Below are 24,591 nucleotides of genomic sequence, written 5' to 3'. Positions count from 1 at the left end.
TTTCTTTCCCACTGTCGCCAAGTGTTAGGGGGTCGCCCCAAATACTGAAGGGTCTTGACCTGAATTGAACTGAATTGAATTAAGTGACCACTGATCTGTCAGAGTCACAAAAATATTCCTCACATCTGTGTTGTAATTGGAATATTTATAATGACAGTCACTATATGGTTAAATAAGAAGAGTTGCCCTCACTTAGCAGGATGAGGAAATAGAGAGAAAGCTTTTGTAGTTTTACCTCAGTACACCACAACAGCAGATTTTACATCAGACAATCAAGATTTGATTGAAGTGCAGATTTTCAGCTTTAATTCATGAGACTTTTACAAAAAAGGTGTCTGTATTAACTGAATTACAGTCATTTTTATACACAGCACCCCATTTTCAGAGTCTCAGGAGTATTTGGACAAACTAACATCATTTTAAATATAAGGATTGTTTTTTATACTTGCATGAAAATCCTTTGCAGTCAATGACTGCCTGAAGTCTAGAACCCATGGACATCGTCAAAGACTGCATTTCTACTAGGCCTTTACTGCAGCCATCTTCAGTTGCTGCATGTTTGTCGGTCTCTTTGCATTCAGTTTTGTCTTCATTAACTGAAAAGCATGCTCTGTTGGGCTGAGATCAGACTGACTTGGCAATTGAAGAATACCCCATGTCGTTGCCTTGAGAAACTCTTGGGCTCCTTTTGCAGTTTGCTTTGGCTCATTATCCATTTGCACTGTGAACTGCTGTCCGTTTAGTTTTGCAGCATTTGACTGAATCTGAGTAGAGAGTGTAGCCCTGTACACTTCACAATTCATCTTGCTGCTTTTTTTCAGCAGTCACATCATCAATAAAAACGAGTGACCCAGATCCACCGGCACCCATACATGTTCATACCATAACACTGCCTCCACCATGTTTGGCACATAATGTGGTATGTTTTAGATCAGGAACTGTTCCTCTCCTTTTCCAGACTTCTGGTACAAGTTAATCTTGGTTTCATCTGTCTAAAGACTTTTTCCCCCCAGAACTGTGCAGGCTCTTAGATGTTTTCCGGCAAACTCTAACCTGATCTTCCTGTTCTTAAGCGTAATCAGTGGATTATACCTTGTAGTAAACCCTCTGCTTTTACATTAATGAAAGCATCTCTTGATCGTACACTTCGACAATGACACATTTAACTCCCTGAACCTGTTCTTGACTTGGTTAGATGTTGTCAAGTTATTTTTCTTAACCATGGAAAAATTCTCTCATTATGCCCTTTAGTTGTCTTCTGTGGTCTTTCAGGCCTTTTGGAGATGCTGAGCAGATCAGTGCATTCCTTCTTTTTAAGAATGAACCAGATTATTGATTTGGCCTCTCCTCACGTTTATGCTCGCTCTCTCTGATTTTGGTTTATTTGTATTTTCCACCTAAAGATGGCCTCTCTCAGTTGCACTGAGATTTCTAATAAAAGGCTATAAAAATACAAATTCAACACTTTGACTCAACTTCAGATATCACGTCTGCTCCCTTTTTTCATGAAACAAAAAGGAAACGTGTCTCACCTGACCGTGAAACCACTCGTCAGTCAATTATCCACTGAGCCTGTGAAACAGTTCATGCAAAGCTTTTGTAAAAGCCCTTGAATTAAACCTGAAAGTCTGCACTTCAATCGCGTATTGATTGTTCGGTTTAAGATCCACTTTGATGGTGTACTGTTGTCCAACCGACTGTAAAGAAGTTTGTCTTGAGACAATTTTTTATTACCTTTTAAAAATGTCTGTATGATTAGAGCAATGCCACTGATTATTCTTTCACAATATTACTTCTAGTGTCACATACATTAATGGGCAGTAACCAAGTTATGTTGTTCAGTTTAGGTAATTAAATTGCATAAGGGTTTATTCATCCTCATACAGCCATGCATAATGAATGTTTACTTGCCTTTGATATAAGGCTTTTGGTCGCACTGCAGATCACATGTTCCCTGCTGTGGTGAAAGCTGCCATGTGTGTGTGTGTGTGTGTGTGTGTGTGTGTGTGTGTGTGTGTGTGTGTGTGTGTGTGTGTGTGTGTGTGTGTGTGTATGCTTGCTGTATCTTTAGTGGTGGAAACAGAGAGCACAGCACAGATCCAGATACACTGTCAGATACACAGGGGAATAGTTGTGAGTGAGTACTGTTGGTTTGTTTGACAGAGACCTCTTACCCCTGTCTCTCACACCTCAGATACAGAGAGACAAATACACCGGGATGGCAGATAGAGGCAGATAGCAGATGAGTGAAAGGGAGAACAGAGAGAGAGAAAAACATAAAGATAGACCACGAGGTGTGGAAGATGGGCCTGGGGAATAGGAGGCACAGCATAAAGGAGCAAGAGCAAAGCTCCAAAGGAGGGGCGACAATAAAAGGGTTGGGGAGAGAAGGAGAGAATTAAGGGAGGAGAGGGGTTAGAGAGAAAGGGAGGGGAAAGCGGGAGATAAGGAGGGAGAGAAAGCCTGGCACTGCACCGGGTAGTGGAGGGTTTATTATTCTCTGTAGCACTCAATCAAACGCCGGCCCTCTGAACAGAGAGCAATGCTGGCGAATCATCCTGGGGGCTTTCTCTCTCTCTCTCTCTTTCTTTCTTTCTCTCGCTCCATCCCTCCACTCCTCGCACTCCCCCGCTCTCTCCCTGCCTTTTTTTTCCTGCGGTGTATGAGTGCTATCCATCTGTCAGCTGTCAGTGCCAGTGAGAGATATACAGAGCTGTCACTTCACGTCAGCCCGGGTTTGGGAGGGCCCTTTTTTGCAGCTGCCGCTCTACACATACTTTCCCTGTGGCAGCACGGGAGCGCTGCTATTAAAGCACAAATACAGGCACACACACAAACACACAAACACAGACACTGGACCGATACATTGTTTTACCGATACCGGGATTTCATTTCAAATTTGATACAAAGTCATCATTGCCGAGCAAAAGATTAGATTGGCTCTAGTTATTTAAATATAGCTGGTTATAGTGCTAACCTAATCAATGAGGTACAAAGTTAGTGTGGGGAAAAAAATCTGTAGCATCTCTAACTTTTAGTGTGTAGTTTAAACCTCAGAAAATGAAACAAACAGCTGAGTGTAGCTCAGCATAACAGAGGGACTTTTTAGACATTCAAAACTAAAAAAGTTGAAAAAAATTGACTTTTGAAAGGAAAGTTGGTCAGTATTTTATATGGATTACAAATGTAACGCAGGGTGTGTAAGCCTTTAAATCCTTCATAACCCAGTGGACAACCTTAAAAAAAAAGCAATGACCATCAAGCCATCGCAAAATAAATGTTTCTGTGCCGGCACTTGATCAAAGTCCTGAACAAAAGACGTTCAGTTTTGTGAATGTGCGTGTCTTTATTGGAGTTAAAACGAGAGGGCTGTTCATGAAGGTCGAAAGAATGGGTTGGAGGTGGGGTTGGGATGGATATGAGGATGTGTGTGTGTGCATTTGTGTGTATGGGGCAATTACACAAATTAATTGCAGACCTCTGCTGACACGACGCAGGAAGAAGACATGAAGGGTACACATGTGTGTTCTATGACAACAAGAGAAAAGGGGATGTGTGTAGCTTCCTTCCTTGCCTTCCATTTGTATATGTTGACAAGATTGCTGGGTTTTGTGCCTATTGTGCCACTCCTGCCATTCCAGCGCCAATTGTGTTTGGTTTTGGGGGGCTCGTTATTAGAGGGTGACAGTTTCTGGGCGGAAACAAACACGACTCTGACGATTAACACCGTGTCACCATGTCAGCTCATACTGTAATCCTGATATTCTGTCTACGCACATGTGTGCAGAGAAAGAAAGGGGGAGGTGGGAGGAAGGGACAGTGAGAATATCATATGAATAGAGCGGCAGAGAGAAGGAGGCACAGCCCAGATCCCAGGAGAGACAGATAAAGCCGTGTCGTTCATTGAGGACATTGTGTACGTGGCGGTCTACTGTAATGCAATGTTAACATTCCTCCCAATCCCGGGCTCTCCACAGGGAAGAGCAAGGCCTGCTGGGGGATCTGTTTAGTTGATCAGACGTGCCAGTGCTCTTGCCAGGCCAGGGAACAGACTAGTGTAGGATATAATAAGCGAGTAGGGCGTGAAAGACTTGGATGAGATAAAGGATACTGCTGAGTACAATAGCATTGTAAGGCTAAGCTTGAATAACATAGCAGATAAAGGACACGACAGTGTATAGTATGATCTGTTCTATGGTTTAGAGTTGAAAATATGGTAGAGCGTTAGTATAGATGATGGTAAGATATCCAGCAGTCACTTGGGGTGTTAGCGTCTTTGTAAGTGGGTGATGACAAGCCCTAACAAGGTTTTATACTTGTTCTTCACTGCAATCCGGGGGGAAATTGCACTCTATAGTTTGCTGTATGTTTTTAATTACTATTTTCTTTCTTAATAATGATTTTAAATGTGATAAAACATGTGCAAATAATATATGATGTGCCTAATGTAGGTAATATTGCTCAAGGTTATATGAAATAAAGACCGCTATCTCCAACTTGACCACTGTCTATATATTACTTTATCAGCATGTACACAATAAGGACACATTACACCTACAGCAGCTGTTTGGTAATGGAAATCTATGCTATGAAGCTTTGGGCACACACTTAATACCAGAGGAGGTTTGGAGCTTTGGTGACTTTTATACATTATGTGCCTCGGCACTTTGAGACCCTGCCCTGTAACTTTACATGGTTCTGCCACTTTGTGGATGAGTATGATTCCTAAATGCTTCCCCTTTGCAATAATACCACTTACATCTGATCGTAGAATATCTGGGAGGGAAGAAATTTCACAAACTTGCTGCAACGGTGGCATCCTGTTACAATACCGTGTTCCAACTCACTGAGCTTTGTAAAACGACTCATTCTTTCACAAATGTTTGTAAAGGCAGACTGCATGTCTAGGTGCTTGATTTTATATACCACTACCAACTTACAGTAGAGTGCTCCTGTGCTACCATGGTGTTATCATCAAATGTCATGCCTGTAGACTTTAAAAGATGCACAAAGCCACTAGGATTAAAAAGTGAAGCCATTGAGAAAGTGCCTTTTACATTCTTTCTTTATAACAGCCAACAAGGGAAGACTCCTAGTTCGATCAGGAAGCAACAGTTCACAACAGCAGTCATCTCGGGGCATTTGTATTGTTATAACATCCTATAATACTGGAGCGAGAACCCCAGCAGCCCACTGATTCACCACAAGCAAGCACTTGGTAAAAGTGGGGAGAAAAAGCTTTCTCTTTTAACAGGAAACTCTGGCAGAACAAGGCTCAAGAGGGGGACAGTCATCTGCTGTGACCATTTGGAGGATAAGTGTAAAGCATAGAGGGCAAATTCGTTTACGGCCTCATTCTCTAATTTCACATCTTATTTTAATATAACACAGTGTCCATTTTGTAAACTTTGGCCCAATTTGAGTAAAATAGGCAGTAAAGTTTTAGGATGTGGCTGCTTTGGGACTGACAGGTCATATCAGTATATCAATTTCCCAGTCAGTTCAAACCCTCACTTGTTATGTCTGGTTTCAAAACATCACGAGGGCAAAGGCCAAAATGCCAAACTTCAGACTTAGAAATGGAACTTTACTAAACAGTTGGTTTATGATTAACCATCTTTTATAACCCATGGTTGCATCCATGGTTGTGTCTGTTGACAGTTTCTGGAAATTTGATTCTCTTTAGTTCTTCCTCAGTGGAATTGTTGGAGGATCTTTTTTTTTCTTTCCTCGTAGCCAAATTTCCAAGGTAAATTGGTGTATTCACTTTACATTTGTATTTATAAGAGCTATTAAGGTCCAAAACTATGGAACAAAAGGGTAAGGGACATTGAACGGGACAGGATAGGATAAAACTAACGTTTTTGTACTCTAAAAATCTCAGAAATGTGTCTAACCAGATACTCACTTTGGTTGGCATTACCTTGGCCTCCAGTAACACTGAGGAATCTTGGAGTTATTTTTGACCAGGATATGTCCTTCAATGTGCAAATTAAACAAATATGTAGGACTGCTTTCTTGCATTTCTGCAACATCTCTAAAATTAGAAACATCCTGTCTCAGAGTGATGCTGAAAAACTAGTTCATGCATTTATTACTTCTAGGCTGGACAATTGTAATTCATTACTATCAGGTTGTTCTGAGTGTTTCTTTTTCCCTCACCTCTTTTCAGTCTGTGTGTTTAGACACCACTTTGCATTTAATCTCTGGCTCTTCCACAGCATGCCTTCTGTCCTGTTTTTCTCCCCTCACCCCCCAACTGGTCGCGGCCCCTCCCTGAGCCTGGTTCTGCCTGAGGTTTCTTCCTGTTAAAAGGGACTTTTTCCTTCCCACTGTCATTAAGTGTTTGCTCATAGGGGATAATTTTGATTGTTGGGTTTTCACTGTGTTTATTATATGGTCTTGACCTTAAACTATAAAACGCCTTGAGGTGACCTTTTTTTTTGATTTGGTATGATTTGGTGCTATCTAAATAAAACTGATTGGATAGGATAGGATAGGATAGGATAGGATAGGATAGGATGAACTGGCTGTTTGATAGTCAGATACTGTTTCATCCCTGGGCTTTGACTGGTGTGGCAAACACAAAAACAGCAGAGTATGGGGGGATGAGTTTGGATAGGACTTAAAAGGTTATTATTGCATTGGACACAGTAGCTATACAGAGGAAGGTGAAGGTAGGCCAGTTTATCTACAGGCATTTTTCTATCAGATTGTAACTCAGCAGCACTCCAACTGCAACTCCAACGCTACTGCGGGCAGATTGGCTTCACCTTCACACTCTCAATCAGCTTTTCTGTCATAGAGGTGTCACATTAACATACATGCATGCACACATGCCATACAAAATAGATGGCAACTTGCAGATGGGCATGTTTGTGTGCGGGTAAATGCACACACAAACACACACATGCTCTCTACCCCCTCCTCCAGCACCTCTCAAACCCATTATTGGCAGCAGTTCAGTGACGGCTGTGTGACTGCCAGTACTGCGGATCTGCTCCTGGAGCGAGCTCTCCCCATCAGCGCTGGCTTGATTACCCTGATGTATGCACACCCAGACACTTGACAATCTCTCAGCATTTACATATGCAGCCTCAGCACTCCACACTACTTCTGATGTGAGGTGTATGCGCGTGAGAGTGTTTGTGAGATTTACTGTGCATGTGTGTGAGAGAGTGTGAGTGTTCGTGAGGCGAGTGGGAGAAGATGAGGAGAAAGGAGGAGAGAAATGGCAGCTCTCGCTCGCTAAACGTAAAACAAACAAACTTTAATCCGACGCCGAGCCCCTGCTCTTCAAAGCAGAGACGGAAGTAAGCGAGAGAGAGAGCGAGAGAGAAAAAGAGCAAGAGACGCCGCACCTAAGGGCGTGCAATGCCGTAAACACACAAACAGAGCGTTTACCAGCCGGCCCGTTATTCACTCTCATGTCAAACACATAGCACTCAGAACTAACTAACACACACACTACCGGGGATAGAGCTGTGTTCAAGCTCTCACAAAAGCTTGCACTTGACTGATGTTTTTCTTTCTTTTCAAATGAAAAATCATCATACAAACAACCTCCCTCACCCCCAAACCTGATTCAAACGGGCCTGCCTCTTGTTCTCCCTTTCTTTCCATCTCTGTCAAAGTGAGGGAAGTGTCGATGAGAGGCAGAAACAGAGAGAGAGGAGGTCTGGGGAGTTGCACTGTGTCTATCCTTTTTGGCTGGCGCTTCACAGGGAAACCGGGCTCGGCTGATCATCATTAAAACGCACACAACTTGACATGTTTATTTAATGGCTGCTCCCGGCAAAGACGGCAAGCTGCTGCTATCTCTCACCGTCACATGTTGATCTACCACTGCGCCATGTGTGAGTGTATGAGAGCGAGTATGGGCATTATTCTTTATGTGCCTTTAACTTTCTGTATTCTGCAAATTAATATTTTTGCATCACTGTATGTACAAGCGGAGTCTGTTACTCTGTTCTGCACACACGAAGTCAGGGCAGGCCACTGTGTGTTTGGATTAAGTAGATTGGACTGATTGTTTCTCACACCATTGCAATATTTACACAAGATTTTACTGTGAGTGAACATGCAATCCAGATTTCCAGCCTTCTCAAAATCTCTAATCTAAACAGTCCATGCCTTTAGTTAACATGCCAAAGCAGCGCCACCCTGCTGCTGTCTTGATTTCTCCGGTTACTGACAGCTTCCATAAATACCTTTGAGGCTTCAGATCACATTGGCCAACAATCCCGGAGTCCCACACAATGCATTAGTGAAGCACGACAGGATCAGAGAGGAAGAATGTATTTATGTTTTGCAGTTAACGCAGCAGCAGGCTTTAAAGAAAGGCTGATTGAAAAGCTCTCTGATTTTGAGTTGATGTCAATAGTTTGGATTTTATAAAGAAATCGCATTTGAACAGCAGGGCGATAAATGTTTTTTTTAGATTCTTCAATAATTTCAGCCGGTGTCATTTTATAGAAACTCATTTAAAGTCAAGCTTTGTGATTAAAAAAATAAATAAAAAATTGCAGATTACATGGAAACAGAATTTTTACAACTGCATCACCAAATGGCAATTCAATCATAATTCACAGCACCATCACAGGTAAATTCCCAACCTGTGGGAAATCACTGGAAGTTGGTCCCAAAAATAAAAAGAATGTCTCGAGTATGCCTCTTTGTTCATATGAAAAAGCTGTTGAAAAGATGTACAGCATTTGTTAATGCAATATCACTATCTTTAATATGATTTTAGCGAATACCTAGTACACCCCAGATATGAAGTATGTGAGCGTTGTATGACAGTTATGCAGTAACTATTTTATCTATTTAAAGGCATGCAAAGGCAGTCTAACAAGCTGTGAACACTGATATATGATGTCACTGTGGAAGAAAAGGATTTACACATTATCGTTTAAACTGTTGTGTTTCCGGCCTTCTGGAAAATATAACTTCAATATTCGGTCTTCTGTTTGCTCTGCTTGAAATGTAAAAAAAAAAAAAACTATTAGCAGAAAAAGGATAAAATGTTTCACAGATCTGAGGATAACTGCAGAGTTAGAACGAACACGTTTCACATTACAGGTAATCATCTGCTCCTTTATACTGTGTTTATAAAAGTGTTGAGTAGAGTAGCTTTAAGGAAAATGTTTAAATTGTGCATTTACGGAAAAAAACTGGTGAAATGCCAGGGCACGACTCTTTGTTAATGCTGATACTAAAGTAAGATCTAAATGTAGTCACGCATAGACTTCCTGCTGTGGAATGTTAAGATAGCAAATTAGGCTACAGCAAATAACAGGCTGTATCTAACTGCTTAGCATGACATCCCTAAACATGGTTAACCTACTTGCTACAGCAGTCAGTAAAACAAAAAAAAGTAAGAGAACAAAACATTATGTCGGGCTAGGGCTTGTGGGTGAAGCAATAAAGAGAAAAGAAGAGTGAGCAAAGAAGGGATCAGAAGTATAGAACAGAGCATGTGTGTGTGTGTGTCTGTGTGAGTGAGTGAGAGACTGCAGGGTGGATTAAGGCGACACACTTCCTTTTTTGTTTGTTTGCGTGTGTAAACGCAGTTTTGATGAAATATTAATGGTGCCTTCCAAAATGCCTTGTAAAGATTCCTCTGTCTTTGACTTCTCCATCTGTGGCACCTCAGGTAGGCATTTAGTATGCTGTTCTTTCTGTCATGGGGGAACCAGCAACCCTCGGCGTGTCGAGCTGTCAGCGCAAATCCGCCGCCACCCCGTCCCTTCCACCACCTCCGTGACACACCTTTAGTCCCACAGTCTGGGGAGCCTGCAGCCCCACCCATCCACCTACCTAGCTGCCAGCCAACACTGCTGCAACAAAACTTTGCACAAAACATTTGTTGTTGCACTTTTATGATGACAGGCATGAATCAAATAAAAGATACAACAGAAGAGTTGTTTAAGTGATGGATTCGTTTTGACTTCTAGTTCACATTTCCTGATGGAAATCTTCTGTTCTTCTCCAAATTCACACAGACGTGCTTTTTTTCTGATGTGGCTCAGGTTGACTAGGAGCCTGATGATATTGATTGCACTTCAGAGAGCTGTTTGATTGGCAGCTGCCAAGGATCTGAGGCTCTTATCCCACCAGTCCACCCACCTAAGCATCATCTCAGAGCCCCTGCAGAGGAATCGGATACACCAACAGCCCCTCATCTCCCTGTGCTCCTGCTAATGCTCCCTGACTGAGGAAGGGTAAATGATAGCACTTGTCGACAAACAATGGTCTTGCTTGTGGTTTTGAGAACCTTACGTTGGCGGATGGAATCGGATAGAGATGGCAAAGTTTCTGACATCCAGTGGCATTTAGTGTCTTGTGAAGATGGAAACTGTGTTGCACTAGCTGTCAATCAGTCACTTTGTTATAATTACAGAGGTGAAGCATCCCCCACTGTAATCATGAGTGGACAGCTAGACACCTACAAGGCTTCCTGTCACAGAGAATGGCTAATTATACTTTTTACTACGGGTTCTTGGGCATGCCAAGCATTATGAAAGACTTCATTTATAACATAGACATGCACATTTCAATCTTGTGACTTGAGGCTTGAGGGGCAAAAGCTAAAAGAAAAGAGCAAAGCAGGCTACAAATAGTCCAAAGTTTATAGATCTTTTTTTTTTCATGTGAACATGAAGTCGTGTAATTTATGTGTCTTTAAGAAAGATGGCTGAAGTATTTCCCTGCCCCCAAACCTCGTTCAAAGACAACATTTATATATACAGTGAGAGAGAGAGAATAAAAAAGATGGTGATTGTTGCCCGAGGAGGTATGGTTGTCATAAAAAAGCTGGGTTGGGATTTGTTGGTGTCACTCAATAAATCAGTGGGAGTTTAATTACCAGCCTGGTGCGGAGACGCCTTGACAAGCAAAATGTGTGAGTGTGTACCTTTGTGTATGTGTGTGATTGCGGGTTGAGAGCAGAGAATCTGTGACAAGCACTAGCTCTGTGAGTTAGCATTCCTCCTGGGCCAGACCCTACCAAAAGCCTGACAGGGCAGAGCAAAAAAGGAAAAAAAAAAAAAAAATAGAAAAAAGGAAGAAAAAACTCACACACACATACAGGACCGTACCACTCTTCTCTGATAGGGGTGGGATAGGTTCTGGAGACTGAGGGGCCTGCTTACAGAGTTGCAGCTCAGTCTCACACTCGAGCTAATCCGCTTCACCCCCACCACCCACCCACCCACCAACACTATACAGAACACACACACACACACACACATACACACACACACACACACAAAACGTCCTATTATGAACTGAGCTGGTAGGAACTTTAGAAGCTAATCTCTGCCCCATAGTCCAGCGCACACCGACTCTGACCCTCAGCCCTATAATCCTGTAACCAGGGGAAAGGGTGAGAGACACGGGGGGGGGACAGAAAACAAACAGAGAGACACAAGGAGACAGAGGCAGCAGGGGGTGAAGCATAAGAGAGGAGCCACAAAGCAAGCACAGATGTAATGTAACAAACAGGGAAAACATCCGGTGCCATCTCAATCTTGCAGTTCCTTCTGTGTTGTTATAGATAATATTAACGCTCGTCCTCAAATTAAATGATTAAATATTCCATTGTGTTCTCAGTGTATAAACATGCTTGTCAGCGCGTGAAAACTGACATTCTGTTTTGGCAATATTGTACACAGATTCCAATAAAACCTTCGAATTGAACGAGAGGGTGTGCGCCCATTCAGAAAAAGATAGAAAAAAAAATAATCAGGAGAAAGTAGCAGGTAGAATAAAAGGGTGGCAGAGAAGCAAACACAGGTTTGACAGAGGTAAGAGAGGTGACGATAAGCAATAGGTAATGTTTTTCTTCTCCAATTCCCTTTGAGGTAACATCCCACAATTTGAAGGTTCAATGGGCAAGATTACAGTTCTGCTGGAGATGAGTTAAAAATACAGGGTGACTTGTAACACTGTCTGCAGAGAGTGAATGACACAAACACACACACGCACACACACACACACACAGACGCCATCAGTGTGCTGCAGTGCCGTGCTCACTGTTATTGGCTGTTTTCAACTGTAGCACGGATGAAAAGAGTCAGCATTACAGCTGTCAATTCAGATGGAGATCAGGTGGTGGGAATGAATGAGGAGACAGCACATAGTGGTTCTGGTTTGTCGACACACGTGCACACAATCACACACGCAGAAGACATTAATGTGTGCATGAATGCATGCATGCAGAGGCATTTGCAGATGCTAACCCTTAAAAATAAATCCCAATTTAAATCCTCTTTTTCAGCCAAAGGATTCTACTGTCTGATATTTACTGATCTTTTTTTTTTCTTTTGTTATGACTCTCCCAGAGTGAAAAAACAATGGCAGCTGCAAGAAGAGATGTATGTCTCATCATTCAGACCTTAAAGTATACCAAATTTTTCATCTAGCGAATATCTGCCAATATTGCGCGCACGCTTTTTCATGTTCTCGCAATTGATACGATTCAAAGTGTTCAACAGGAAGAGAAATTTCCCAAAGAGAGTAATTAATTTCCTGGCACTTCAGTTTGGGGGCTTGTAAGGCGAGCAAAACAATAAGCATACCAAACAACGCTCGACTGTACTGTAGATTTCTCTGCTAACAGACAGATGCCAATCTCTCTCTCTCCCTCCTTCTCTCTCTCTCTCTCTTTCTCCCCCCCTGCTAGACATGTGTGCTAGTTGGCTGAGAGACATTAGCATTTGCTTTACCCCCCATCCCATGTGCTAGAGCCTCAGGCGCAACAGTCAAAGAGACACCACCACCTCCCAATATCTCATCTCATCTCTCAGTATGCGCGAGTGCGAATGTGAGACAGAGAGTGTGCTCTCACTTATACACATAAAAACACACGCTGTGGTTTTGATGTGTGCCTTGTGAATCTGCAGAACTCTGATTTTTTTTTTCCCCCAATTTGCATAAGAAAACTCAAAGACTGTACATTTTGCAACACACATTGTTCCGGCAGTATTATTCTTATAGATATAAATACCAACAGGGCCATCACTTGTGTGTGTTTGAGCCAGTGCATGGCCACAATGCGGGGTGCATGTGCTAGTGCGCCACCTAGCTCTCAGATCAGGCCCATCCCCGTTTTTTTTTTTTTTTTTTTCTCTTCCTCCTGCTGTTCCTCTCTTGCCCTACATATCAGTCCCGGAGAGAATAGACCCGTCTAACACCCGGCTTCACAGAGACGCTGTTTTGGTCCTGTTTATATCATTGGCTACTAATGGGCAAAAAAAAAAGCAGGTCCTCTGATAAAGACTGCAGCTATCCCCTAACGATCTCTGGTACAAATGCTATGCAAGGGGGGGGGGGGGGGGGAGGGGGGGGGGGGGGGGGGGGGGAGGGGGGGGGGGGGGGAGGGGGGGAGTGGTGACTTGCCTGAACTGAGCCTCTTCTGTTCTAAACCAGCAAAAAGCTCTTGTTTTGTAAACAGCGTGAGAATGGCTGTGGGTTTTTGGGGGGGTTTTGTGCTGTATTTGTAATAAAGTAGAAAAAAAAAAAACAGACAAGAGAGAATGGAGGGGAGAAACGATAGGAAGAAGGAGAGGGAGAGAGAAAGAGAGAGAGGGAGAGATCCAAACAGATGGTAGATTTGGCGAGGCCTCTGCCATGCAGTTTATGTAAAAGCCTGTCTGGAAAGAGCACAGCCCCCCGGACGCATCTCTCACATATTGGAGGGAGTCCACAATCATGGCCAGGCTGCAAAGAGAGATGACCCCTAATGGTGAAACACTACTGTTTTGCTTTCTTCTGTCACCTGGGAGTTTTTAACCAAATGAGAATACCGCTTCATGGGATAAAATCGTTGGATAAAACAGAGCCCCGAAATTCACAATAATTGGGCGAAACAATTAGTCTTTAAAGCAGCGTAGAGCTCACAATGCCCACACGCAAAACACAAGGCTGCAACATTGACTTATAAAATTACAACCACCACTGAACAATGAATCAACAATGAATCTGCTGATCATTTTTCAATAAAATTCTATTTGCGCTGTCTTCAAATCCTGTTGGGCGGGGCATGTAAGCAGAAAATGTCTGAGTTTTGTTTATTTACTACTTGGCTTGAACAAAAAAAAAAAAAAACATTTAAACAAATGTTTCTCATATTTTTTTTTTATTTGGTTGTCTCAAAATGTCTCAAAATTGCTCCTATTATTCCTTTAAAGGGCTTCAAAATAATTAATCTGAACATTTGTGATGGCAGTACTGCCGGCCACTGACAAAATGTTTAGCACTGAGTTGGCAGACACACATCCTCCCACACACCCACCCACATCAGACGCACACACACACACATAGCCCCAAAATGACCTATTTGTGAGCATGTGTGACCTGCGACTGTCGATCAGTGCAAATTTGTGAGGCAATGAAGCATGCAGGAGAGTCCCGTCAGAGCAGAGGCAACACATTGCCCCCCCATCTCCACCATTCAGTGTGAGTGTGTGTGTGTGTGTGTGTGGGTGGGTGTGAGTGGGGCCATGAGGGGGAAGGAACAGAGTGTAAAAGGCACCATGAATGTAAAGAGGAAAAAGGGGAAGTGAGGATGGAAGAAGGGCGAGCGAGGAAGAGAAGTGGTAGAACTCTGCCACAGCGAGTGAAGCTCATCAAACAGTGTGATTTAGTGTCATCTGCTGGCTCGCTAAAGCCCCCTCTATCCCTGAAATGTTGGAGAAAAAAAAAAGAAGAAGAAAAAAAAAAAACAGGACTTCTATTCAAGCCGGCATATTTTTATTCCTCCTCTTCTCTCTATTTCACATGGGCTGCAGATGCCTTAATTGTGCTCGCTCTCAAGGCAGCCTTTTCACTTGCTCTTGATAAGTCTTTGATATTCTGTGCTTCACTAATTGTAGTCGCTGCAGTACATCTATCTTTTTTCAATTTCCTGATAATTAGCCTCTAACTCTTTCATCTGTCTTTTCAAGTGCACTAAATCTCCTTCTCTAATGAAAGTTACACTGAACCCAACAAGGTTGACGGCTGGTAAAGAAAAAAAAAAAAAAAAAAAACACTGACGTGTCTCTCTCTCTCTTTCTCTCTCTCGCCGTGGGCAGGCCCTGTCCTTGGGTTTCCAACGTGAAAATATTCAACCAAAAGAACACAGGAGCTGTTTAATAAGAACATGCTTCAAAATGACTCCGGTTTAATGGATAGGAGATGTGAGGTGAGCGGAAGAGCTAACCTGAAGCGATCCGCTAAAAAGATCAAAAAACTCAGAAATCACTCAAAGCCACCACTGCACTCCCAAAAGACTGCAGTCATATCGAGAGGCTCGGAGTAATGAGCTAGATTGAAATATTACCAAGAGAGAGGGTGGAGGGGCGGCGGTGGTGGTGGTGGGGTACGAGGGTATGTTATGTATATGATAACATATTAGCACAGCATCGTTTGAGTGTGACAGCCTAGTTTGTACTCCAGAGCCCACCCTCAACTTTTTCCTCAGTAAAAATGTATTCTTCCCACACGTTCAAAACCCAAAATCAGAGCAGCGGCATGAAAAGCTACGAGTTAGACAAAGATAAAGGCTATTTGAAGTACAAGGAGCGTTGCTGTAATAGTTTTATGTCTTTTGATTCAGCGTTTCAGTGGTGGAAATGTGTTACAGAGAGCTTTGTTAAGAGTAAATGCAAACACAGACAGCGTGAGAGGTGAGCAGAGAGGAGGAGAGGAGGAGGAAAGAAGAAAAAAAAAAAAACAGGCATCAAAATTGATTTTTCAATCATGCTTGCTGTTTCAAGAGGGCGTCACATGTTCTAATGACCTCATCCCTCTTGTAGTGATGTGAGTTATTTCACACTGGGCCATTTTAAACTAAGAGGAGTAAGGTGGTGGATGTGTGTGAGTGGGTGTGTGGGTGGGCGGTGGCTGGGGGTTAGTGCTGCCGCTAAGTAGGGCTCAAAGCAGTGAGGGGTAGTAAAGAGGAGAGGCGGGGTGGGCTAAGGGAATGGTTAACAGGGTCATTTAGATTGGATGGGAGATCGATACTGAGAGGTAGAGAGGAGGTGCATCTCTGTCACTGTGATGTGTGGCTTCTGTGTGATTGTTCTGCAGATTACGTACAAGGGAGGGGAAAAAAGAAAAGGAAAGTGCTGTCTGTGTGCGTGTGTGTGCGTGTTGTGTGTGTGTGTGTGTGTGTGTGTGGTGTTTGCTGGAAACAATCATGTCACCATCCTCCAGTGATTTAAAACACATTTCATGTTTTGTGTTTGATATTCTATCCCTGCAGAGGAGGAAATGAAATGCACTGTGCACTGAATGTTAAGCTTATCAGTTTTATTTAAAGATTATCTCCTTTTTTTTGGCTTTCTTTCTTTCTTTCTTTTTTTTTTTTTTTTTTGAAAAGTCACTGACAGGGAAATGATTACCAATGACCAATCTATTCATTTATCTAAAGGAGATATGAGATGCAAATGAAATCATGCCTGTTGATTAAAGATTTGTCACTAGAGGTGACAAATCAAGGATAACCAGGGCTGTGGACAAGAGGGTGAAAGTTCAAAGCTAGAATTAGACAAATTAGCCGCACAGTGTGCTGCTTCTATCTGCAGAAATGCTGCTGAGAAAAATCTCTAATATATTAGACCTAAACTTGCAAATTAACCTTTAAGTTGTTCAGCTGGTGATACCTGAGCTTGTGATTTTACATGTTTTACATGTTTCTGTGCTCCAGCGCTGCCTCAAGTATTTCGTGCAGTATTTTAGAGCCTTCTAAGAAAGCATGCATGATCTAGAGAAAGAACCACTCACACAATATTAGCATTGGGGGGGGGGGGGGGGGGGGGGCTCATAATGTAAACTTTTTTAATAGCTTACCTGGTATAAAGAGCCATAGAGAATCCATTATGAAGTATTTTGCATTGATTGTCTCACAACATGAAAGCAAAGTCTGATCAGCAGTCTTAAAACTGCATCCTTCTAGGGTTAACCATTAAGTTTTTTTTTGTTTGTTTGTTTGGGGGGGGGTCATACTGAATATTATTAATAAAGTTTATTGAAGACAATATCCATTTGCATTAAAAATGAAAATATCAGTTAATGCATGTATTGGTTTTTCAGTCCCTTTACTTGATGAGTTTTCTTTGTGGGAAAATAAATAGGTGTAGGCTTCATACAACTCTGTTTCCCCCTCTGAATCTGAGCAGGAAAATGGCTTGCAAATGTGGAACAGCTTTGTTTTGCAATGTGTAACGGTGATAATAATATTGATTTATCAGCACTGATAAAAGGAACCCATAAGCTTAGAGGCAAATAATCCCATGGACAATTTGGAACAGATTCTCAACTGGAGCCAGTTTTGATTGCCATCGGAAGGGCAACTAGTCAGGGAGCTCTTAGATACCTCTAGCTTAGCATATGTTGTGTAGAAAGATTGTCATCACCTAAACTTTTATGAATAATGTTTTGATTTTTTTAAGCAAGTTCTACAAGTACTATTGCACACATTAGCTCTCTGACTAGTTAAATTTTTTTTTTTTAAAAAAAGCAACAATGAAACAAGATGTTTAAAGAAGGAGAAGGATAAAGGACCAGGGTTCATACCCAGGGGCTTTCCTGCGCATGCATGGGTTCTCACTGGGCTTCCTAACTAACCTGACCTCTGTTATAAAGGATTTATACTTCTATGTTATATAAGCTTTAGCAACATCATAACCGCAAACCCTTCTGAAACTCTAAGCCATTACCTGATTTGCACTTCCTTGGAAAGGTAACTACACACTGTCATCAACGAGTCACCTCCAAAAACTCTCATATATCAAAGTGATGCCAGACCAGATCAGCCCCGGAGTTTTTTTGCTAACCTGTGTCAGTCCACTGTTTATGTCAGCTGTGAATATTCCAGGGTGAGAAGCATCCACCTTTATTTACTCTGGAGGAAGCTGGGAAACTTTGTGAAAGGAATCAGATATGAACTGATGAGTCAGTGGGGCTCACTTCTGAGTGATGACAGCGATACTGAGGTGATTTATTGAGGGTATGCTGAACTTTTCTGGCAGTAAGTGCTGCTGTTGTTGCTGCTGTTAGCCAGCATCAGTGAAACTGTCTTTAAAGTGGGAGGGCCGCATGTTTAATCTGCTGACAGTAAGTAATTATGATGATAAAACATTGGTATGATTCTTCGTAGTTGATATATGTTGATGGAACACGGTGGCTCCCACAAAGCAGCGTCCACTCCTATGTATTTTTAATGGATTAATTATAAGTTTATGAGAATGCATCAATTTGTTGGAAGACGTAATTACACACTAATCAATATATATTTATGAGTACAATATCCTTTCTTCTCTACTAAATAACCTAAAAAAAATTACTGACTGTACCTTTAAGTCAGTTTGTACTGAATTTGTACATTGATTTTGTAGCTATGAATTAGAGAAGAATTACTGCCCAAAGGCTCACTGAAAACTGCATTAGCTGCACTCTTCGTAAACTAGAGCTGTTGAGGAAAGCAACAGAAATAGCACGTAATACCTCAGTGGTCCCTATAGGAACACTCAGGTGTCAGAGGTCATGGTCAGCAGCAGGATATCAGTATGTTGATCAAAGATCCATCTGAATGCACCTGCAGCTTCTCTGTAAACATGAAAAATACAACCCATTGATTGAAACAAATGTTTCTGTTCTTATTTGTTGGGCGTACTCTGTTAGAGAAAAGTCTGACAAGACATGATGGTTTTGGGAATAAATGGGAATAAAAATAAAAGGTTCTCTTGATTCAACTGCTAATACATAGTTATAATTCCTTTATTTAAAGAGTAATAGAGATGCACACATAAATCACAGTGGAGCTCTCATATTGTTATTTTTTAAGCGCAACTGAACAATTCTGAGTACAACCAGTTAAATCCATTTATTTTATCTTCAGATAGCAACTCAAAATCTCCGCTCGCTGTTGTTACGATGGCAGCGAGCACAAAGCTACAGGATCGTGTAAACTTTTGAAATGTGTTTTACTGGCTAGGATCATAGAGTCTCTTCTCCAATAACAGTCATGTGGCTAAAGGCTTAATCTCTTGGTAGGCCTTGTTATTTTCTCTCAGCCCCTCATATCTCTACTAAAGTAGCTGCGCTCTTAAATCAAAATAGAAGGAGGAGGAGAAGGAGGAGGAGTGAGAGTAACAGGAAACATAGCTCTCATCTCTTAAACTCTCTCTCTCTCGCTGTTTTGAGGGCTGGGATGTGACTTTTTTGTCCTTCCGACTATGCTAGGATGTGAGAGGCTGATCAGATATCACTGGCTTGGGTATTTGCCAGTGCCACTCGTTCATCTCGGGCTGCCCTTCCTCCCTCCGAGGCCGCAAAGAGGGATGACAGGTGTTCCTCCTCAAAAAAACACAACAGTCAGGTGCTCCCAGCTCCAGCCCCATCACCAGTTAGCCTCCTGTAATTCGAAACAGGCTCCTGCAGCTCATTAGGAAATCTGGATCAAAATGCTCTTTTATCACTCGCTCTGTTATTTTTTTTTTTTTTCTTCTAAAAAAGCATGCTACCACAGCAGGGATAAGTTCTGGCATTAGTTGACTATTTATTTTCACGGGCTTGCACAGTGTTTATGGTTTGGAAGTCCAGAATGCTAGTCAGTACACAAACCCAACTCATACTGCTGTAATGAGGCTTTTTTTTTGGGGGGGGGGGGGGGGGGGGCAATCTTTAAGGAACTCTGCAGGGACTCTGGCAGAGTCTCTGAGTCCGATGTCATTTGCAGCTAAAACTTTGTGACCTGCTTATAGTTACATAAAACTATTATCAACAATTAAAGTGAATACTGACTCATTTTTTTTAAAACTTTGCTTTTCCCCCTCACTCTTGATAGAAGGTGAAAAAAAATATCATGTAAATTCATGAGATATCAATGCAGCTGTTTTAACTCTAATAGGAGGCAGTACAATGAAAGAGAAAATCACGTTGGAGTTAAATCAGAAAAGAGCCTGTGACAGCTTTGACTGACAGAGATTTTTCCCACATGCCATGTTTGATGATACCAGATAAGTCAACATGCTGAAATGCCTGCAGAGTTCCTTAGAACAACTCGGAAAAGCCTGATGAAATGTGACTCATTTCATGTTTGACACGAGGCCAAACTGTGTTAAACGCACAGCGATGACGACACGCGGCATGCCTGCCGAACGTCTATTTCCAAACTGACATATTGAATGAAATCCCCCACGCGCGTGCACGACGTGCTGACCGCATTCCCCAGCCTTCCGCCGCTTGGTTTAAATAGAAGCATGCATGCAAGTATGCGTGCATACTTTAAAAAAAGAACAAAAAAAGGATGTAAAAGGGCAGCAGACCGCCTCACATCTCCGTGTCACTCATTTCTGCAGCTGACTTTTTAAACACGTCACATCGCCAAAGTGTCAGATAATTGCACTGTAATTAATTAGCGGTCCAAGGAGTTTCTTTAAAAGTGTGTTGTGAAAAGTACAACGTGAAGTGTTGTGATGGCTGTCACCTTGTAGCAGCCGAACGCGACAGCTCAAAGTTATGTGAACGCCGAGCAGCTGCTGGGAAAGTGAGGGAAAAATTGAAGAAAAGCTGTGCATGTCATGGCTTGATGGATAATATTGTTAATCACTTTCTGCACTAACTTGAAATTTCTCCGGTCTTTTAAAAAAAAAAATAAAATAAAAAATACAATAATTTAGACTGCAGAACAAACACACAGTTTTATGTGAGCTAATTTAATTTCTTTCTCAAGGGCGGGAAAACTAGCTGCCTCTTCAAACTTTCAAAGTATGTAATTTGGTGTAAAACAGTAGCACTTTAGGCGTTCTCCACCAGTGAAATTAAATGGGACCCTGCGGGGTTGTGTTGTAGGGTATTAAGTAATGTTTATTGATGTTTATTCTCCCAGGGAGCTGCTTGAAAAAAATCACTCTTCAGCTTTGATTAATTTCCCCCCTTGCTCCACGTAAACGATGAAGCCAAAGCAAAATCGCTCTTTAGCCATGACTAAGAGAGACTACAAGTTGAGCATCTCTCTTTAAAAAACCCTCATGCTGTTTTATGTAAAAAATGGACTGTGACCATGAGGATTTTTTTTTTTTTTTGAAAAATGATGCCTGGAAGCCTGCAGCTCAATTCATCACCTATGAATTTGAGCAGCTGGTATGTCTTCTTTTTACTCCTTGTGGATGAAGATCACATTTAACAAATTCAGTGTTGCTTTGTCATAATAATGAAGGGTAAACGTTAAACAAGTGTTGCCAGAGCCGCCTGGAAAACACATGAATTTAAATTTGTTTGCAAATTGAAACTTCCCGATTTGGCAGTTTGTTGTTAGACATTAACTGTTGCAAATAGGGTAGAAGAACAGTGCGCTGAAATATATATATAAATACTGTAATTTAATTGTTTAACTGAAGACGAAAAACATCTTCTGTGCTGGTATTCACTTCCTCCGAGTTCACAGGAATATCGAAAGTGGAGCTTCTGTTTGTTTCCTCTTTGAATCACCTCTTCCTAAGTGTTCCTGTGTGTTTCCGCTTCACTGGCTCCAGGACTGACACCTCTCCCCAGATCCAAGCATGTTCAGTCGCCATCTTGCTTGCCCCTTGTGCCAGCCTGTCATCTTGCCTAACCCATCACTCTCTCAGAGCACAACAAGTCCCCACCCGTCACATACGCGCACGCACGCACACACGCAGACACACACAGGTAACTTCCTCACTTCACTCAATGATAATATAAAATGAAAGGCTTAAAGAAACCAATGACAGTGTTGCTATGACAACTTCAGACTGAAGCCATACATTTTTATCACCCCCCCACCCCACCCCTCCTCTTTAATGCAAATACACAGTCAGACAAACCTTTGGACTTTTGCATAATAAAGAGGTAACACTTAGGTGCAAGTTGAGGGCCACTTGTGAGACAAATATTCTGTAACCTCGCTGCCTTTTTATACCTGCCGTGTTATTTGTGGCAGTAGGTCTTTTTCTGATTTAAGCTACATGCGATAAGAGGCAGTGCTTTGCAGTGAATTTAGGAGCGCTAAGAGGTGCTGTTAGGCATGATGTGAGGCAAAATCAAAGCCCGGTAGCTTTGCTAAAATCAGTGTGAAGCACCGCATTGAGTGGCTTCTTGCTTGTATAAAATGATATTATTATAATGTCAGTCCTCGCTGCAGTCCACGTCAGAACTGGCCTGATTCATTAATATGTCTTTATTGGAGTCTTGTTAAAAATGCAATCTGTACCTCTGCTGTGCAAGATATGATTATGATGGGTAAATTCTGTATTATTCATTATCTTGTTGTCCTTTAAACACGACTGGTTATTACTCAATATCAATTATCAAATCAGCACGACTGCTTCATGATTCATTGAGTCTTATTATTCTACGAGATAATAAGATATTAAAAACCAACAAAAAAATAAAGACATTAACCGTGTTAACATTTTCCATTATCCACTGCTTAATACTTTGCCTGGCTAATGTCTGCAAAATATGGTTTATAGCACTTCTGCTTGTTTACTTCATGTTACTGATATTGTTCCATATTTCTTAACGTGCCACTTCGTCCGTATTAGAACATTTTGTTAAAGGCTTACAGCTGAAAATAATCCAACTGGCTAACAGAGGAATCTTGAGAAATCGTTTTCTAATTTATCTGTAAAGAAAACAAAGAAAACGAAACATCAATGACTTCCAAATTTTGCCTTGAGGCTGCTGAGCATACAGCAGATGCTCCCTCCCTAAATCTCAAACATGCCCACACAAACCGGAAGGCCCGACAATAAGAGACAGCTGTGGTTGTTAGAGGCCAAATCTGCTAATGACCCCCTGTCATATTCATTAGGGAGCTTCATCAGGTCTGCATGGCTGGACTGACTGTCGGGCAGTTTACCGCCTGTCGCTAACATCTGACAGCCACTTACACCCGCGCTGGTACTTACAGGTGCTCAAATGTATTATTTTCCTCTATTCTTTCCTACCGTTAAGAGTCAAAAAACATTTCCCTGTCCTTTGTGTGTTTCGTTGAACTTTCGCTAAAAAGAAAATCATGTCTTTTTTTTTTTTAGATAATTATATTTTTAACCTTTGCGGAACCTCGTCCTTGCCTTGGATAGCTTTTTTATTTTTTTTGAGTAACCTCTACTGCAACACTAAGGGAAGCAAAATAAGAGAACAGCGGCTGAGAAGCTGCAACACAAAGATGAGTCAAACTACACCACATCACACTCGAGCAGAATTTCAGTTCCAGACTCTCTTCATTTGATACAGGAAGAGAAAAGTGCTAGTAGATACGATATTTCTTGGAGGAGAGAGTTGCATCAGTCCTTGCACTTCTGACTGAAGTCTCTAACAGCAATCTTGCCTCATACAGTCCCTACCCCTTAACCCTAAGCACGCATTGCATTGTGGGATATCCTGTTGGATTATCTCCCTCTGCTGCGTGTCTGTTGGATGTCTCGGCATCAGCCATGTCCATGTTAGAGTATGTTTTGCTCTGGTTCTCTCTGCCCTAAAAGAATGACGGGGCTCTGAAAGGCCTGGCTGTCACGATCCTTCAATAGCAGCCGGCTAATTGCTGACCCTAACAGGCCCAATTAGCACTTACAAGCTCGGCACAGGGGCCCATGGGAGCCGTCTGCGCAGACATGGGGACGAGACGTGGCCACCGCTACACTGTCTGAAGCACAAAGAGAGGCCACACTGCTGCCGTGTGGCTTCTCTTCTTTCTTTCTGTCTCTCTTGGCTTTATTACTCCTGCTGCCTCTCTCTCCATCTCTCTCCATCTTCACCCATCCTTTAGTCTCTGTCTGCCCAGCCGGGCTCTTTGCTGAGGCCCCCAGAGCCCTCCTCAGAGAGATCCCTTGAAGTGTGGGGAATCAGAGGCAGAAGAGCGCTCTGGGAAAGCTGGCTGAGCGAGAAAAAGGGGCTCCGGCACTGAAGCTGGTATCACGACAGCAACAAGCGTGTAATCAGCCTTCTTTTAAAGTGGCTTCTCAAAGAGCATGAGGGCTAATGTGCACAACTTAGACTGATATTTCCGATAAAGCCCCACATTTAGTAACTGGCAAATATATCAAGCTTGCTGTTCCCTTTTGAGTGTGAAATGTGATAAAGACATACATCTCCCCACTGATAAGGAAAATGCGGGGAGGAGCTGGAGTGGTTGGCACACAAAAGAGGTCTGTCAGGACGTCGGGAGTTTGGTGATTTTACAAGCCATAATTCTCCCGCTAAAAAAGAAGGGTGGGGAAAAAAAAACGCAGAGAGGAAGATGATTAACGTGAGCCGGACTGCTCGTCCCTCATCTATTCTGTTATCTTCATTATTTGGAAGGCATTAAAAGAGGCCAGAGATGGCAGCTTGGGGAGAGGGGCTCAGGAGGTGGGGGAAGTTCTATGTGCTGGGATACTAATTACAGTGTCCACTAATAGCGCCTCAAGTAAACCAGGCCAATGCATCTTGCTTGATGAGAACATGCATCAACCAGCTTAATTGAGAGTAAAATGAGGCAGGCGTGCCACAGGACCTATTAATCAACATTGATGAATGAAAGTGTAATTAGATGTGGAAATACAAAAAAGGGGGAAAGGAAAAGCAATCGGTTAACTT

This window comes from Archocentrus centrarchus, chromosome 16 (genome assembly GCF_007364275.1).
Source record: "Archocentrus centrarchus isolate MPI-CPG fArcCen1 chromosome 16, fArcCen1, whole genome shotgun sequence".
Classification (NCBI taxonomy): Eukaryota; Metazoa; Chordata; class Actinopteri; order Cichliformes; family Cichlidae; genus Archocentrus; species Archocentrus centrarchus.
This window is presented reverse-complemented; position numbering follows the sequence as displayed.